Source organism: Triturus cristatus, chromosome 8 (genome assembly GCF_964204655.1).
Source record: "Triturus cristatus chromosome 8, aTriCri1.1, whole genome shotgun sequence".
Taxonomy (NCBI): Eukaryota; Metazoa; Chordata; class Amphibia; order Caudata; family Salamandridae; genus Triturus; species Triturus cristatus.
The window spans coordinates 1,472,020,706-1,472,035,147 of record NC_140591.1 but is presented as its reverse complement, the minus strand read 5'-3'; the positions used below and the strand labels follow the sequence as shown (position 1 = coordinate 1,472,035,147).

The window sequence follows — 14,442 nt, the reverse complement described above, 5'->3', positions numbered from 1 at the left end:
CAATAAAACCTACCCAACAAGTACCTCAGGGTATTCTCTTTGCTGTAGTGTCCACCCCCTGTTTGATTGTGTGCTAGTTGCAGAACGTGCTCGCGAAAGGGAAGGGGAACGATTAACTGGGTGGTAGTGTGTGTGTCCCCTCTCACAGCCCTGTATAACAAACTCCTTTGGATACAAAAATAGGGTCCTACCTGGTCTGGCTCTTGTTCTTGAACCTGTTCCCAAGCGTGCTTAAGGGTGTTGTCCTCCCGCTGGGATGTGCGGAAGCTAGCCGGGATCGCCCTATCCGAATCTACAAGAGAGAGAGGAAAAGCAGGGTTTTATGGTAGTGAACGAATAAAGTCTCTCTTCACCCTTGGTCTTTCTTGTCTGCTCTTTTTGTCCCTTCTTTTTGTGCTTTCCATGTCGCTGTCGCTAAAAGGTGCTTCGTGTAACCAGGCTGTAGCACTCTCTTTCGTCTCGTCGAGATACTGCTCAAATCTGGGGTGGACGGTACAAATGATGACAGCCTCAGGCAGAGAGGGTATGACACCCACCTTTCGTAGGTGGGGTCATTAGATACATCCAACAGGACCTCCGCTACCGGATATCTTTTGGTATTCCCGTATACACAAGTAACGCTTACGTGTTCAGTCTCCCTTATCTGGGGTTGGGATGCTAAGGCCTGGTCTATCACCATGACATGACACCCAGTGTCAATAGAGCCTGTTGTTTCTTCCCGTTTAAGAGGACCTCCTTCCTGTACTGGTGGGGACCCTTCCCTGTTACGTATATCCGCCCTCTGGAGTACCCCACTTCCATGAGTTTGGCCGCTGGGGCCCGATGGGATCACTGTCTGGCTATGTGGCCCCATTCTGCACAGTGATAACATTGTGGCCCTTGTCCGCTTGGGTCGGGAGAAGGGAAGATGTGTTTAGGAGGCATGTTTGAAGCTGTTTGGGGTTTAGGGTCTGGTCGAGGTGTACTTCTCGGGAGGTTGTAAGGGGCCCGTGGTATACCAGCCTTAAACTCAGGAGACCTATGAACAGCTCAGGCCAGTTCCACAGCCATTGTGGAAGTTACGTTGGGGTGCTGTTTCACCCACGAAAGGGTATTAGAGGGCAGTGCATTCAGGAACTGCTCCATATATATTGTTTCTGTTAGTTCTTCCATGGTGGAGATATGGGGGGTTAACCATCGGTTACCCAGATCCTTGATCAATAGTATAGAGCGTGTAGGTTGTCTCCTGCAGTCCATCTCTCTTTCCGGAACTTTGTTCTGTAGAACTCCTGGTCGCAACCCAGGCACTCGAGAATGGCTCTCTTGACTTCCTCGTAGGCAGTAGTGCCGGTGGGGTTGGCAGCCTGGTATGCTGCCTGAAGTTCTCCTGATAGGAGAGGGGCGATATATTGGCTCCACCGCTCTTGGGGCCAGGCAGCGGTGGTTGCCCCCCTTTTAAAATGAATAAAAAAATAGTCGGGGTCTTCTCCCTCCTGGATTTTTTGAAACACTGACCCTGGGACATTAGGACGCACCTTGGTGCTAACAATGGCGTCTGTGAGCCGAAGGATCGCAGTGTCCTGTACCTGTTGATTGGTTGTGAGTAGGTTGCCCTGTTCCTTCAAAGCATCCGGTAGGACTTATCTATCTCTTTGTGCGGTTTGGACCTGTTGTTCCAGCACCAACTGGAGGTGCATTTGCCCTTCCGAGAGCTGAGAGATTATACTCTCTACAGGCACGGGCTGTGTCATGGTGCAACACTTTGGGATGTGATCCCACTTCTGACACCACTTTGTAGGGAGTGGGATGCTCTGAGGGGGAGAGGGACCACAGGACGCTGTGTAACCATACACGTTCTTTTTTTATTGTAATCCGATTTCAGGTCTAATCCTGGGGTTGGTAAATCACACAAGACCCTCAGTGCTCAGTTCTTTGAGTCAGGTCAAAATAACAAAAAAAAGATGGTTGGAGATGGTTTCTCCCTTCTTCTCCTCAGGGGTCTTAACCAGCACTTCAGGGTCTTGTTGTATTCCCAGGCTTTGGGATCCTCACTTTCTCTCTCTTGGGCAGAGGTGCGGGGAAGGAAAAGAAAACACATCGGGGTTAAAACGGGGCTCTCGGTTTACCCTTGTGCTTTTAGTGCTACCGTCACCAGTCACCACGTAGTGGGGGAGGGAACCGTGAGGGATTATAGCGTGCTCGGGCAGACCTACCCCACGTGCTCTAACTCCCAGTGTCTCCTCACCAGCCCCACCAAAACGATCCCCTGAACGGTACTCACCTTAGGCCACAACCCGTGTCCAGGGCCGTGGCTTAGGGATCCGGGGCGTCTACTCCCTTCGGCAGCCCGCTGGGTTGGAGCACGGTGTAATAGATGCTCCTCTGATTCTCCGCCTCTCCGTGTCTCTCGTCTTCGTCCTCGTCCTTCTGGCCACTCGCTTCCGTCTACTCTCTCCACACCCTTCCGTCCTACTTTTCGTCTGCTTCCGCCTGTACGCTTTTTGGGGCCACTGACATCAGAGGCCCTACCCCATTTGCTTTGGTCAAGACTTCGTTTCCGGCTAGGGAGGTTTTAGCTTGCCCAGCGGTCAATTCTAGTCCGCATAAACGCGGTCCTTCTTACAGGCCCATACACAAATGCCACGTGCTCTGTTGAATGTACGACAAATCTTATCCTTTGCATTTAAAGCTTACATTTTTATTGTGATGTCTGCAAAACTAATAAATGCGTCATGTTGAACTATATCATCAATTAAATAGGCGTACATATGGTCAGACACATTTTGGACATATGAGACGTCCGCCAAATTGGGTACGCAGTGTCATCATCTGTCATCATGATAGAAGCGTATACAAAATACCAAATGTAGATGGCATTTCATTACTAGGAAATTAATAATTTAAAGCAAAGTAGCTCCAACATCTTTGCGATGCTCACACTTTTAAGTGTGTGTCAAATAAACCTAATTTTAAAGTTTCTTAATCCACCATAAAATCAGAAGAAACAACAAACGTATAATTTGTTGTACTCTGAGGGGTGAACACAATACATTTCCCCCTTCACCTCTCCTTTTATCTCAACATGTCCATCATATGTTAGTGATATGGTTACTCTAATTATGCAATCCAATTCTAAAATAATCTGCAACACTAGTTTGCCATACATCTCTTTGGAAGCTCACATTGATACTTACATGTCCGGATAACTGTGAATCAATGTAGGCAGGGCCTGGTGTTAGTTGTGCCCTTAAAGCACTTGTTGTGGGAACTACTGAAGTCATGGTATATTAAAGGTCTTTTGCATGCCATTATAAGCTACATGCAATCAAGTTTAGAAATATTTAAAGCATTTATTTGCTATTATGTCAACAATAGGCCAGTTATGTACTAATATGTATTTGTAGCCTGACAAAGATATTAGTTGTTGTTAACAATGCACTCAACTACTAAACAAGTTGTAAATAAATATGACCCCAAAGGGAAGGTAGATTAGAAGTGACATGAACTAATGTAGTGTGATCCACAAAGAAATATATTAACAAGAGCAGAAATCCAAAGGTCAACTTAGACTTCCAAACATATGAAGTGTGTACGCAAACATTTAAATGGTGTAAAAACATACACATCCTAAATAATGTGCCTGGGTACACTAGAAGAATAAACTAGTTTGCAAGAAAAATGCATTTTGTTATATCATGAGATACTTTGGTTAAAAAAATCATAATCATAAAACAAAAATAATTAATCAAACAATAACACATTAATCATATATCTGTGTCCAGTAACACATACTAGAATCTTGCCTCCAAAGACAATGGTATCCAAAGGACCTATTTGCAAAGAGGCATATGTCACTCCATGAACAGGCAGATGGAAGCCAGGCACCTCCATTTACCATTCAATAAGGGGGTGAGCCTTTTCTTCAGGGGTTCGGGAGGAGTCGGGGTGGTTTGGGAAAGAAGAGGAAGTGTGGTCGGGTGGGGTGGGTATAGGAGGTGTGTAGGAAGTAGAGCAGTTGCAGTGGTGGTGGGTGTGTGTGTGGGTGTTTTTGAGCATCTGAGTGTGTGTCTGAGGTTTCATGGTGATCTTTGGTGGTACTTTTGGATGAGTGTTTGGGGTGTGTTGTAATGTGGGTGGAGTTTTTAGTTTGGATGAATTAGTTTGTTTTGTGGATGTAGTGGCTTTGGGGGTGTGCGTCTAAGATGCAGTTTGTTTGGTTAATGGTGTATGTTTGTCTGAGGAAGTGTGTTTCCATGGTGTTGTCCGTTTGGGTGATGGTGTGCACTTATCTGACGGATTGTGCTTCTCTGTTGTGCATTGTTTTTGTGAGGTTGTATGTTTGGATGAGGTTGTGTGTTCGGATGAGGTTGTAGGGGTTGTAGAGGTTGTAGTGGTGGGTGTGGCAGTGTTTGTTGGTGAGGTGCTGTTTATGGTTGTGGTGGAGGTTGTGGTGGTGGTGGTGGTTGAGGTTGTGGTTGATATTGTGATGGTTGACAATGTGGTGGTGGTGTGGGGTGTGGTGGTGGTTGAGGGTGTAGATGTAATTGAGGGTGTGGTGGTGGTTGGGTGTACAGAGATAGTCGATAGTATGGTGGTGATTGTGGGAGTGAGCCAGACGATAGAAATGATTGGCAGGTGGTTGTCTGTATAAGAATCATTGTATGCTGTGGATATGTCTGTAGATTTGGAGGGTGTGTTGCTAGTTTCTGTGTCTGTATGTGTATGTGTGCATGCATGTTTCTTCTTTTCACTAGGCTTGCCTGTATGTTTGTGTTTGCCTTCCTGTGTGGGTGTGAGTGTAGAGATAGTTGCTGATGTTGAGACAGAGGTGGTTAGGGGGTTATGTTTATGAGAGGTGGGATTAGGGAAGAGGAAAGATCTTGAGAGGAGGGGCAGAGGTTGGTTGATGGGATGCAGGGATGTCTGAGGGGGGGTCTTATACAGGGCATGCCTCTTTGTATAGCACACACTACACTGCTTATGCCATCTTGGAAGGTCAGTAACTGTGTAAACTGTTGACTGACCCCCTTGATAGCACATAACAGGGCAGTCTGGCCATTAGAAATGTTGTGCAACACATCCAGAGCCTCCTTAGACATCACTGCTGGATGGATGGGGCAGGAGCAGAGGTGTTTTGCGTGAAGGAGATCCCAGCCCTTTTAGGGGCTGGGTGTTGGCCAATAGTGGGGAAAGGGTGCTGATCTTCTTGGTAGTAGTAGACAATGTTGTCCATGAAATGATATTGGGTCCACCACCAGTTGGGGCTGGTTTGCTGTGAAGGGCTCTGAGTCAGATGAGTTTGAGTCTTTCTCTCCAGCTCCATCACCCTCCATTCCACTGGGTCCTTCAGTTTTTATGGTACCATCTTCAGACTCCCAGGAGACATCTGCTTCTCTACCTTCATTCCCAATCACTCCCTCACTCGTTGTGGAGGACACTGATAAATGAAAATAAAACTTATGAGCTGCATGTACCTGATGTTCATAACATACAACAATTTGTAAAAACATTTCCTAAGTTGCAACCAATGAGCTGCTGTGTGTAGCACAAATGTACCATGACACCATATGCTAGTCATAAACAAACATTAGATTTACACTTTCATATGATTCAGATATTGGAAGAATGCTTAGCTACCCTATGTAGCAGAGACAGTGTAAATGACTCAACACCCGTCATGTGAAGGAAATGAGTTAAGGCAGACATACTATGCAAAACCAGTGAGATGGTGTAAACTGATCCAGCTTCCCCAGTATCAGCAAATACATTTATATGTACATTTTACGTTTGCTAATATTAAATATATAATGCCATTAGAGCGATTTCCACACAAGCATTTATGTGAATTTGTTAATGTGATGTAGGTGTACACAACACTTATGTAGTGAAATAATGAAGATCCAGACGATGAGAGGTAGATTGAAGCTGTAGTTTTATTCAAAGTGTAACTCCACCCAGCACACGGAGCATCCCCTTCAATAGAGACTCGAACGGCAACTGATCAGTAACGTCCGAGTCTCCAACAACGGACGCCCCATGCGTGAGCCACATATTTAAACATACACAAATGCCAACAAAGCATCAATCGGATGCGCGAGTACAACATCATGTGAGTGATACATCGCGCGCCAGTCGTGCGATGTATGACTCACACAGAATGCCACTACATCATTACATTTACCACCACATCACCTTCCCCCTTATAAAAATTATCAGAAGAAAAATACAAATGAACATTCAATATCTAACATACATATCAAATCTTCCCGGAGCTCTGATTGTGCGCCCCCGAGAAGAACGAGGATATACCCTTAAAGAATTTTGACTGATAGTAGGAGGGGAAAAAGATGTAGAAGGTTGAGTGGAAACACTGCCCTTACTAGAAGGTTCTAACCAGTGGCTCCAATGAAGATCACTCTCACCACTCTTACGTCTGTCCTGCATTATCTCAACTTGACGGGTGGAAACTTTTACCAGATGCCTTTTATTCCACCAACATTTTCTATCAATAAAAGCAGCTCCCTTACTGACTTTCATGACTTGAACTGGATCATAAAAAATTGATTCACCCTTCCTGACTCTAATCGGTTTTTTAATTAGGACCCAGTCACCAACGAGAACAACCTCATTGGAAACCTTCTTTTAATCAAAACTGGCCTTCATTTGGTTCTGTTTTGCATTCACCCTCTTATAAACTTCCTCCAGGTTAATCTTTTTCTCCCCGGCAATATTTTGAAGCCAAGCTGGGAATAAAGTGGAATGTGCCTCCCTGCCTCTTAACAAACTGAAAGGCGAGACCCCTGTGGTGCAATGAGGAGAAGTGTTATAGCTCCAAACTTTCTGTTTGATAAAATCCTTCACATTTAGACTAGATGATAAGGCAGTTTGTATCCCTTCTTTGATTACTTTATTACCCCTCTCTACTAATCCATTCGATGAAGGGGAATACAATGCTACCTTCAATTGATTAATGTCTAGGTCCTTCAAAAATGTACACATTTTTTCTGAAACAAAATGAGTACCGTTATCAGTAACTATGATCTTCGGGGAACCTTCTATCAGAAAAATCTTATTTAAAAATGAAATTGTCGTGTCTGTGTCAGGAGAATTAACAAAATCATAGTACATCCATTTTGAGTAATAGTCGACCAGTAAAATGATATATTTTTTTTCTTGATCCAAGATGGAATATGGACCAGAAAAATCAAGGCCTACTTTTTCCCAAGAAGAACGAGGAAAATCAGTAGGATGTAGTGGAACCTTAAGTGTTTGCCAGTGCTTATCTGACAAAAGGCATTCAGGGCAAACATTGATTGTCTTTCTCACCTGACTTTCCAGAGAAGGCCACCAGTAGTGTTGTTTAATTCTCATAATGGTCTTGGTGACTCCTAGATGTCCCTGGTGGGCTTTATTTATAATTAAAGGCCGCAGATTCTTTGGAGAAATAAATTTGTCCCCCCTTCGGACAATACCATTCTCAACCGAAAGTTCTTCGGCTATTTGAGCAAAAACCCGTAGATCACCATCAAGGCATCTGGGATCAGGCCAAGTTTGAGTGGAATACTCCATCACTTTCTGGAGTACTCCATCCTCCTCGCACACTGAATTCCAATCCTTCTCTGACAAGACCGAACTAAGTTCGGGAACTGCGTCTACGACTGTGATGCATTCAATGTCTTCAGGTATAGTATCATCGTCATCGTCTTTGCTCATAGACAATCTAGACAGGCAGTCTGCGCGAAAATTCTTCCCTCCTTGAATATGTGTCACAACAAAATGGAATTCTTGTAATCTGGAGACTAACCGCATTAATCTGGCGGACATAGAAGAGGAATTTACTTTATCAAAGATATAAATAAGTGGTTTGTGGTCCGTAACAAGTTCAAATTTCCGGCCCCAAATGTACATTTTAAATTTCTGAACTGCCCACACGCATGCCAAGACCTCTCTTTCGATTGTACTGTATTGTTGTTCGAACGATTTGAGAGACCTGGAAGCGAAGGCAACCGTCTGTTCATGACCATTAACTCTTTGTGTGAGAACTGCACCCAGACCAGAGATGCTAGTGTCAACAGTTATAATTGAAATACAATCGTCTCTAAAAACGTGTAAAGCCTGTGCTGAAACGATCATTTTTTTTACTTCGTTGAATACTTTTTCTAGGTCTGTCGACCAGTTAAAACTAGTCCCTTTCCTCAGAAGTAACCGTAAAGGTTCAACCAACTGGGCATATGCTGGTACAAACCTGGCATATTACTCAGCCAACCCCAAAAATGACCGTAAAGAGTCTTTATCGGATGGATGTTTTGCGTCTGCAATAGCCCTGATCACAGAAAATTTTGGTTTGATCCCATTCTTGGAAATCGTGTGAACCAAATATTCTAGTTCTTGGACAGCTAACTTGCATTTATCCGAACGTACAGTCATATTCCTAGATGAAAGAATCGATAAGACTCTTTTTAAAATCATGTTGTGTTCCTCAAATGATTTTGCGAAAATCAAAATATCATCTAAGTACGCCTGTACCCCACTGACCCCATTAAACAGTGTGTCCATAAGTTTTTGAAAAACGCTTCCGGCCGATTCCAGACCGAAAGGAAGGCGTAAAAATTTGTAAGCCCCGAACGGGGTAACAAAAGTAGTCAACTCTTGGGATTCCTTAGCTAGTGGGACCTGATGGTAGGTGGACCTTAAGTCAATAAGAGAAAACCATTTCGCACCCCCTAGGTTTGCAAGCAGCTCATGGATCTTAGGGAGTGGGTGGCAGTCAATAATAATGTTTTTGTTTAAAACGCGCAAGTCCGCACAGAGCCTGATCTCGCCGTTTTTTTTTCGTGCGACCACGATGGGTTGCGACCCATTGTGAGGAATCAGTTTGTTTTGTAATACCATGGTCACACAGGCTCTTTAAAGAGTCCTTCAGTTCTTTCCTAACACTTAAGGGAACAGAACGTACTTTATGGGTTACAGGTTGAGCCCCAGGAATTAATCTGATCCGATGTTCGAAACCTTTCACCACCCCCACTGAGTTGCTAAAAACAGATTTGAACTCAGACACAATCTCCTTCATGAGGTTAGACTCAGCATTAAGGTTGTCGCACTCAATATTACACACTGGTAATTCTCCCACTTTAATCGGATTCGCATCACCTGGGACTAATTACAAGCCCATACGAGCAAGATCCTTCCAGCCGATAATATTCTTGCCCTTCTCAGCAACGTAGATCTTCGTCATAGTCTCCCTCCCAAGACACTGTACTAAACCTGAAAAGTACCCAAGCATGTTAATATCTTTTTCTCCAAATGCTTTTGGCTTTACATCAGATGTCAGAAGGTTAGTTTTTCCCTTCCACAAATCATAAAAAGTTGAATCCCTCAGGATCGTGATCGGGGAACCTGAATTTGCCATTACCTGTAAAGAAACATTATCGATTATGGCTGAACACAATGGACCCTTTATGTGATTCGTTTGATCACCACAATCTAAAGTTATCACAATGTTATTCAAAGAATTACCACAAGTATCAGCGTCAGGGTCAACATAGTTCACATTAAATGATTTCCTAACATTTCTACAAACCCCTTAAAAATGTCAATTTTGTTTGCAAATAACACATCGCTTGTTAATAGCTGGGCAATTAGGGGAATTGCCAATGTGGTTCTTAGATCCGCATCTATAACAAAACATCGATTGCTTCCTTTGAAAGGTTTTTTGAGGTTTGTTCCTAACGTTTATTGAACATAAGGCGCTGTCTTTGTCTGATTCAGGAGATGAAACGATGTTGACTCCGCTCTTAGAGCCGTCTGTTACCTTGCTGGAGATGGTAGAACGCTCAATGCTTAAGGCCAGGTCGATTACTTCAGACAAAGTTGGGTTCTTACATCCTAGAATTCTCTGTTTAATTTTCCGTGAAGCCCAATTGAAAACAAATTGATCCCTGATATAATTGTCAGACAGCGGACCAAAATCACATGTGGTGGACAGAACTCTAAGTGCAGATATGTATTCTTCTACTTTTTCTTCTTCTTTTTGTTTTCTGCTATAGAAATTATGTCGCTCTAGCATTATATTAGGCTCATCTGAGAATTGTTTTCTTAAACGAGCTACTGCTTCCAAGAACACATTCCATTGACCATCCCCTGCGTGAGATGCAGGCGGCGCAATGGGAACAATACTGTCAAAAATCCTTTGTGCAGCCTGGCCTAAGCATCCAAACAGAAGAGCAAACTTGCGATCAGTAGAGTAACCAACAGCATCGATAGCCACCAGATGGTTTTGAAAAAGTCTAAACCATTCAGACCAAATAATTTCTGGGCTACCGTGTTTGCTGAGAAACGGAGGAGGTTGGGTAATCTGTTGTACATTAGCCATAGAGAAAAATACCTTTGGGAGTAAACTTATAAAATGTAAATAAAGTACGATATAGTTATTGATCAATGCATAAATAACACATTAGAGTAAACAACTATTAGATGAACGTGGTAGTATAACCATCCATAAGTGTAAAAATGCTATTGAAATTTACACAATTGACGCGTTTGAATCACTAGAAATAAATTGGGTGTGTGTGAATGTATATGTGACAATAAAAAATATTAAACATTCAGAGATCCAATGTCTGCAGCGCAAGATGAATATAAAATGGACAATTTGACACACTGAAGCTGCACAGGTACATTCAAGGAAGAAAGAGTGAGTGTGTCACTGATACAGTATGAATTGTGTTGCCAAAATCAGATAATACGTTGAGGCATAAATATGTTCCGCTTTTCTTTAAAATATATTCCAAATTTGAAATGTCAGGGGGTGTTAATCGTGCGTGTAGCTGCATACACGCGCTGAAATGGTCAAATAATGTCAAAGCGTGCGCGTCGCTGAAGGTTTGAATGGCGCGCTACATATGCAGATATACGTGAATCGCTTTGTTAATTAATAAAAGAACATCAAAGAGTGCGTGTCGCTGAAAGCTGAATCGACGCGCTGGCAATAATGGATACAATGTATCCGCATGAACTGAGGATGCAATGCCGTGATTGGTTAACAGAACGGAAATTAGTCATTCGCCGCTTGGATAAATCGTGGCGGGATCAACCAATCAGAAGATGTCTCTCAGTACGCTTTTGAGAGGAAGCGTACGGGCCAATGGGACTCCGTAAGATGACATTTAAGGACGAACCTCATCCGGGGCAAACCCTGTTGTACGTCGATTTCAGGATTAGATGCTGGCTTCACAGAGTCGAAGAAGTCGGATGAGCAGAGGATCATCACAGTCACGACGAAAACCAATTCTTCGGTGTGCGTGGGTGTGGGTGGAGTTTCCCAAACGTCGCCAAATGAAGTAATGAAAATCCAGACGATGAGAGGTAGATTGAAGCTGTAGTTTTATTCAAAGTGTAACTCCACCCAGCACACGGAGCATTCCCTTCAATAGAGACTCGAACGGCAACTGATCAGTAACGCCCGAGTCTCCAACAACGGACGCCCCATGCGTGAGCCACATATTTAAACATACACAAATGCCAACAAATCATCAATCGGATGCGCGAGTACAACATCATGCGAGTGATACATCGCGCGCCAGTCACGCGATGTATGACTCACGAAGAATGCCACTACATCAGTACATTTACCACCACATGTAGCTTCATACATCACAAAGCACTACATTTAAGTACTTGAAATTGTTACATGATGTTGTCACCATCATATTGTCCTGTTGTTGTAATAACTGGAGGCCTGTTCAAATGATCCTACAAAATCATTATCTACTTCACCATAGGAACAAAATGTCATGCAAAATTCAATGCCTACATTTCACAATAATTCTTTTGTGAGTAGTCAACATCTGGTAAGCCTTTTACATAATAAATGAAATTCCATAAAATTATATGGGTTTTTGATTGATAGGAATCTGACATGTATATTTACCATCATTTCCCTAGCAAATAGGTAACTTTATGGGATCCATTAGGATGTAGGGCGGATCGCCACCGCCCACATGGCGGTGGCGATCCACTCTACATCCTTCCCCGCCCGCCACCCATTTCCCCTGCCATATTAGTATGGCGGGGGGGACCCCGGCGGACGGAAAGACCGTCCGCCGGTTTTCCTCCGAAAGCCAAGAAATATGGTGGCAGTGCCTTGCAGGCTCCGCCATCCATATTTGGATGATGGCAGGGAATTGCCTTTCCATGGCGGAGACTCCGCCATGGAAAGGCAGGCGGTTTTGGCTTTGGGGGCCCGTTGCGGGCTCCCAGGGTGTTCGGGGGTGTGGGGGGTGCACAGGGGGGTACCCATGGTACCCCCCTGCATTGTCATGGACATGGTGGCAGGCACCTCGCGGTGCCTGTCACCTTGTGCATGACAATGCACAACGTGCATTCCCAGCATTGTGGCGGGCAGTGCTGTGAGCACCGCCCGCCGCAATGCTGGGAATGGAGGATGCCACCACCACGGTGGCATCCTGATTGCAGGTGCGGGACCGCCGCACCACTGGCGGCCGGTCTCAACACCGCTAGGGTTAGTCCACCCGCCATCATAATGGGCCTCTATGTGTTAAAACCAAATAATGCACACCCCTACCAACTATACTTCTCTGGTTCTCCCTTCATGCATATTTGATAACACAGCATCTCATCCAATGCCACTCTGCTGGATAATGACTAATCTATTTGGCATCACATCGTGACCCATTCCCTGCTCATGACGGAACCACTCCGTCCTGAGCCACGGGCGCCGTGTGCTCATGACGGAGTGGTTCCGTCATGCTGCAGCCGTTGGCGGCCTCTCCGCCCACGCGGCACTGATTCTCCGCCTGTGCGGGCGATCAATGCAAGTGGGCGGAGTCGTGACGGAACCACTCTCCGTCATGAGCACAGCGCGCCCGTGGCTCATGACGGAGTGGTTCCGTCACGAGCATGGCGGCGCCGCGCTGACCCCGAACCCCCCCAGCGCTGCAGCAGAATTTGTGCCGCGGCGAAGGGGTTAAGTGATCATATATCATAAATATCATACGTTATGATTCTGTGGACAGCATGACCACTGACCAGTGCTACAGTGTTAAAGTAATGACTGTGACACCTGCAAATACAGCTAAACATTCTCCTTCAATTGTAATTTTGCTTAATCAGTCAATGATACGTCAGTGCACATGTATGTACACAATCACTGATTTCATTTTAGTACTTGCTCCTTCACCACTTCATATGAAAAACACCTCAGTATAACCTGTATCAATATTTGAGGCCTACTTGGTCCTGGCTCTCTGGTTATTGTCAATATGGCAACTTATAGGAACCTGTATCCTTTGCCCAATCCTACATTTTATATAATAATCCCTATAGTCACCCCTCACGAATGTAATATTCAGGCCATTGTCCAGACTGATGCAGGTGAAGATTTATGAACAACCACTTTAATATACAACTGGATGTCACACTAATGTAATGGTCATGTGTATAACTTCTATGCACAGAGCATTGACATCATTTGGTGTCTGCAGGGTGTCTCCTCTATTAGCTGAGTCACAACTGGGGAGATGAGTTGGCCTAACGGCTAGGGTGCTCGACCTCGAACCTGGGGAACTGGGTTCAAGTCTCAGTAATGACGCTAAACATCCTGTGATTCTGGGCAAATCACTTAATCTCCCTGTGAAAAATGAATGTGTGTCCTCATGTAACGTAACTGGTGCTATGTAAAGCGCTCTGATACCTGATTGGACTCGGGTCAAGTTCGCGCTATATAAAACTCTGCAAAAATAAAAAAAACTGTTGAATACCTAAGATTGCTTTATAATACAAGGCATTCTGCAATCCCAATATAAAAGTCTGACTCTAATTACTTTATAATCGACGACTTGTGACGCACCCAGTCACTGATTATAAAGATTTTACGCCTGAACTCAACTATTATAACTTATTACAGTTGGGTTCTGACGTCACAATGCCTGCTGCCAGAGCCAGCAGCCGAGGAAAAAGGCTGGTCGGGTCATGGCGCATTATTGAAGCAGCTGTTGAGAGCACAAACAAAACAAGGCTTTTCTTTCTTTCTTGTTTTTCTGTGTTGTGACGCGCAGAAGGGAGCTATTTATGGCAACATGTTTATAATTTGCAATCCTGAGGTAATTATAGAAAAGCTATTGTTCTTCAGCATGTTTCTACACAATCCGAATTACAACGCTTATTAACAATAAAAACTGACATATTAAACTGATTCTAATATCTTGTGCCACAAATATAGAACAGCTGTTTTCACCCCCTCCATGCTCATGACGAGCTCAGCTCGTCATGAGTCAAAGTGGAGCTGTGCTCATGACGAGCTGAGCTCGTCATAACGGCCGCGGCCCACCCACGCGCGATAAATTCCCCGCCTGTGCGGGAGAATTAATCAGTGGGTGGGGCCGTGACGATCTCAGCTCGTCATGAGCACAGCTCCACTGTGAGTCATGACGTACTGAGCTCGTC

General features: G+C 44.3%; 1 protein-coding gene across 1 annotated transcript in view; it reads right to left on the bottom strand.

Moving 5' to 3' along the window:
* Positions 1-2,659: 2,659 nt before the first annotated feature.
* The window catches only part of LOC146805959 (P2Y purinoceptor 2-like), a 212,219-nt gene continuing 200,436 nt past the window's right edge, over positions 2,660-14,442 (bottom strand). The window contains exon 3 of the transcript XR_014967945.1: positions 2,660-5,416. The gene's annotated coding sequence lies outside the window, so the exon portion shown is untranslated. The remainder of the gene's footprint in view (positions 5,417-14,442) is intronic.